Genomic DNA, 5605 nt, shown 5'->3' on the forward strand with positions numbered 1-5605 from the left:
CCTTACAGCCTAAATGGTCGCGTACAGCGCGGTTTCAGAGATGTTTCCTCCGACGCACACTCAAGTTATGGAATGGGGAGATCACCGAAGTTTTACCAAGAGACTACAGCATAGGGTTCTTCAAAAGGGGGGTAAACACTACTACTACGGTAACCACTTACCATCAGGTGGGCTGTATGCTTGTTTGCCACCTCAGTAGTATAAAAAAAAGACAAACAAAGTAAGTACATTGAAATTCCTCTTATTAAATATAAAGTACAGTTAAGCAAACACCTACTTAACAAACTTTTAAATATGATTTTTATTACCAAAAAAGAACTCTTATGATACGACTGCTGCCATTAGTTCGTTTATTACAGTGTTATAATTCAGCTACTAAAAACTAAAATTGAATTTTTTAAGATTTTCTTCTACAAAAAAAGCCGACTTCAAAGTGGCAAAACTAACTTATAAATTAAGCTACTGAACTAATTTTGATAAAAATTCTATAAAATAAATCTAAAAGTATAGACTTTCAGATAATAAAAAGAAAACAAATCGGTTTATTAAAGAACAACAATATACAATGGACATGAGATGTTCTTCTTTTTTAAAGTCAGTTGAAAAATACGTAATTTTTTTTTGTAAGAGGTTTTAAACATATATCTTTATTAATGATTAACAATTCTACGATCCATAATTATTTGGGATAAGGATATTAAAACTCATAATATAATAGGCACCTTTACCTTCTGAATAACGCAATTTTTTGACAGATTAAAAAAATTTTTGACCAAAGGTTCCACAAACAGATGATCGCAAAGTTTGTTCATCTGTAATCTGATTGTCTCTTTCCCATGCATAGACACTAAAACTTTACCCTGAAATTCAAATCTTTATATAGGTATATAATAAATTTGTAAACTTTAAAAGAAAATATGAGAGAGGGAACTTAATAAGATTGTTCCTATTAAGATCTCTCTCACAAAATTTTCCTTTGAGAATTTAAAACTTCTATTGAGAAGAAAAAATAATAATCTTTAGAATTTTATCTGTAAAACAAATATACATTTTAGCATCAAGCAAAAATGCAATCAAATTGGATGTAATTTTTACAGAATTAATATCGAAGATCAAACTTAAATTGTGGCGTACGTTACATCTTGATATGCCATCTAAAAATTGTCCGTTTCATCGGTTTTTTCTACTTTCAAAATCTAGTAATCTAAGTAGAAATTGTGGGCAAAATCTAGTATTAAAGGTGCCTCAAATATAGTTGATCTTTGGCTGTAAGGGCGTGGGTTTACGTTTTTTCAGAGCTACCCGCTAATAATTATCATGATGACAAAGAGTAGTGCAGAGTGAGTAGTTTTTGTTAAAATTATTAGTAATTAATGTTAAAAATGTATGGTAGTTGATTAATGAACTAATAAATATTCTTGCTAGTATTATAAACATGGCAATAAGTTTGTTTGTAACATTTTGGCATCTTACCAATTTAACCAATCATTATAACATTTGGTTTACAAGTATATGTCGTGATGGAGTAGGCCACAATGAATACTTCATTGTTAGAAAAGGTAAGGCTTTTTTTCTTATTTTTTAGTCAACAAGTTTTAAAAGCCTAGTTATAATTTTAATAACAATAAATAAATAAAATAATATTATTTATAATTCTATTTTATTGTATATTGAGTTATATATTATTTTAATATTTCTTTTTACTTTTAAATTTACTTATTTTATTTTAAGTAAGTATACATATATATATATATATATATATATATATATATATATATATATATATATATATATATATATATATATATATATATATATATATATATATATATATATATAACTTTTAAAACAGTAATAAATTGTATTTACTTAATATATTTTATATTTAATGCAAATAGGTTAATTTCATACACACATATTGTAGTTAGGGGATAAAATTTTATTATAATATATATATTAATGAATAATATTTTGTTAATAATTATACTTAAATTTAAGTAAATTGTGGAAGATACATATATACATACATACATATATAAATTATTATTAAGAAATTTATTTGCGGCATGTAATTGATAAATATGAACTTTGACTACCACGGTGTTTGACCACAAAATACAAAATAATAATAAAAAAAAATATGTAATTAAAAGTACTTACTTTTACAGACGGAATACTTTCATTTATATGCACTTCAAAGACTACGGAATTATTATTTTCTAAGTGATATTTCCAGGTGCAACACTCTTTGGTTTTAGGTCCTTTACATATCTCAAATTTATTTATGGTTACACCAAATTTTCCCTAGAAATTTTGCCAAACCTTGAGATATTTCGCAGACATACATAGTACGACTATGTTACGTGTATATATTCTTAATTTAGAACCGATTTTAAAATTTATTTTACTGTCAGAACGCTATATATATATATATATATATATATATATATATATATATATATATATATATATATATATATATATATATATATATATATATATATATATATTTGTTTTTTCTTTTTTTATACAACTTAGAATGGCAAACAAGCTGATGGCCTACCTGATGGAAAGTGGTAACCGTCGCCTATAGACATGAGCAGTACCATGAACATAACAGAGTATACTGTTACGCCCATGATAACCCCCATGCGTTGCCATTCTTGAGGACTCAGGTGTTATTCCTCTGTACCCAGTAAATTCACGCCATATCCCACCCCTCAAACCGAAACACAGCCACGCAAACACAACTGCTTCACGGTTGAAATACGAATTAAATAAAAATGTGACCCACACTGGAATAAAATATTCTGACAGTAAAATAAGCTTCGTAAATCGATTCTGAATTGAGAACCTCCTCGCGTAACATAGTCGTAATTAATCTATAAATAAAAAAAAAAAAAAACACGCAGATCACGGCAAAACCATCTATTTTAATTTAAAACCCAAACTACTGAACTGATTTTGATGAAATGTGTATGGGACGAATTTGAAAGTATAACAATGAATTTTCCAAATCGGTTATAAATACAAAAAGACGGAGATATAAGATAACAAATATAAAAAAGCAACTGTATTGGGAACCATTGTTTTTGAAATCAGTTGAAAAAAATAAATAAGACGAACTGAGAACTTTCTTTTGGATATTACTTAAAAAACCACTTACGTAATTGTTTTTCGGCGCCGTAATTGAAGTTATCACAAATATTAATCCATAAAATAAAGCGAGTTTGCCAAACATGACTGCCAGTTAAGTCTCTTGTAAAGGGTTCATAAAATATACAAAGTTATACAAATCAACTAATAATTTTGTCTATTTTGTTGGTCAAGGGTCGTTACTCTAAAATGTTTAGAATTACACTCGTATGTACATATGTACCATATACATATTTGTAATAATTTGAATATAATTGATATTGTATCATGTATTGTTATAATTATATATAAATATATCGTTAAGTACGTACGTATGTAAAAACTATAACTTTATTACACATCATCATCATCATCATCATCATCTCCCTGCTCTTATCCCAATTATTTGAGGTCGGCGTTGTATGTTTTTATCAATGTTATCCAAGATTTTGGCTTTTAGTTTTACGACCGGCTGCCAGTTTGATGACAAACTTCCTTAGGAAAGCATTTGTTGGTGGTATCCGCTGCTTACGATATAGAGGAAAGCATGGAGGAAAAAAAGAGAGGTCCAGAAGTCCACTCTTTTTGTTAGTAGTGTGTAAAGAAAGTTGGTAAAAAAGGAAACGAAGCATTTATGGGGAGAATGGAAAGGGGAATACAGGTCAGAAACTGCAGTGGCTCCAGAGATCTGGGTCGCATATCCAGGTGACGTTACTCTAGAACTGTACAGGTCACTAGAAGAGAATATCCTTAGCATATAACTTTACTAGACTTGGATGATATATGCGCGCCTTTTTACAAATCTCCGTATGAATGTGGAGTCATTTCACATTCATTACTTACACGCCATTCTCCCACATTTATTATTGATGAGTAGAAGAGAGGGATTGTTATTAATAGGGGATCTACTTTGTCAGGTCGACTGCTCCGCGGTTCCACCCTGTAAACCTACATTAGTTCCTATCGTAATTGCCACGATGGGCTTGATTTCATTTGTACTGTTAGCATAGGTGGGTGCAACACTGGTATATTGCACTCACCTATGCTAACGATGAAGATATTTCTTCATTTTTTTTTTAAATAAAAAGCAGAGAACGAGTACGGCTTGTGGCTCGAAGTAGGCTCGCAACGAGCTACGCGGTTACGCACCGTTTGCGTGGGAATCACCTAATCAGAGATTTGTCGTCAAACCTGTGACTACCGCAATGTACGTTAATTCATATCGTAGTACTATTATAAATGCGAAGGTTTGTTAGATGATATGGATGGATACAGATGGATGTTTATTATTCTTTGATATAAAAATGACTGAACTATTTGAATTAAGTTTAGTTCACGGATAAATAATACACACGCAAGCACACGTAGACGGAACTTATTTGATGTTCCGTTAAGAAAAATAGAGTTGGCTAAGCAAGCTGCCCTATCTCTTGCATTGAAATTACTCAATGATATTTTGAGCCGGTATCCACAAATAGACGTGTTTGCCTCCAGCTTGCTGGAGTTTCGTCGGATGACCACGGAGTGTTTGTGTTCAGGAATAAAAAACCTAATGTTATTTTAATTATTGTTAAATCATATTAATTTTATTACATTTAATTATAAAGTATGTAATATTGTACTGCTGAATGTAAAGTTGATGAGATAAATAAATAAATAATGCACATATTGAAAAATTTACATACATTAAAAATACATAGGCAGCGGTTCTTATAATTTATTGTATGTACATTAATATATTATAGTTTTAAGGATAGATTTAGGTTTAGTTTAAACTTCTGTATTGTGCGATGATTTCTCGGAGTGATGACTACACTCCATGTTCTTAGAGGACAGATTGTTCGAGCATGTTTTTTGCACTCCTTGTTGTGAAGGGAGGCGTTGCCATCTCAGTAAATGTAGAACCACCCAATTGTGTCTAAATAAAAATCAGTCTGTTTAAAAACATTTTAAAAAATAAGCTTTTATAATATTATCCTTCATTAGGGCAAAAACCATATTGCATTTAATATACTATCAATAAAAATATCATTTACTTTAAGTCTTTTTATTGGTTTAATTAGATGAATTGAGAAAATGGATATAATCTGCCATCTTGAAACGGCAGCCATTTTAAAATTATTACTATGTTCAGTATTGCTTTGCACTGTCATCAGAATTAAAGGTGTGTGTATACAAAAATTTCAGCTCAATCGGACGTCAAGAAGTGATTCTAATTCAGCTTGCGAGATTTGGCCTAAACAAACTATCATACATTCTAAGTTGTAAAAATACCTTTTCACAAGATTCTATAAATAAAGAAGAGTATACCATAAGAAATACCAGACTCACATTTGGACTGCTGATTTGATCTGGGTGTCATAGCACACTGAGAAAGCTAGAGTAAAAAGAGATTCTCCCGAAGCTTCTATCTGCGTTCTCCTCATGAGCAGGAGAAGAGCCGTCTTCGTCTCGTTCAGTGTTTTTAATA

General features: G+C 30.3%; 1 long non-coding RNA gene across 2 annotated transcripts; it reads left to right on the forward strand.

The window, feature by feature from the left end:
* Positions 1–1320: 1320 nt before the first annotated feature.
* Positions 1321–5605, forward strand: LOC128201846 (uncharacterized). Of its 2 annotated transcripts, none has more exons than XR_008253463.1 (3): positions 1321–1559; positions 4224–4342; positions 5323–5605. It is a non-coding gene; the product is annotated as an uncharacterized LOC128201846 (long non-coding RNA). The 2 variants fall into 2 exon arrangements; XR_008253462.1 differs by having other exon boundaries at positions 4227–4342.

The sequence above is a fragment of the Galleria mellonella genome, unplaced genomic scaffold, assembly GCF_026898425.1.
Source record: "Galleria mellonella isolate WM207_F2 unplaced genomic scaffold, CSIRO_AGI_GalMel_v1 utg64, whole genome shotgun sequence".
Taxonomy (NCBI): domain Eukaryota; kingdom Metazoa; phylum Arthropoda; class Insecta; order Lepidoptera; family Pyralidae; genus Galleria; species Galleria mellonella.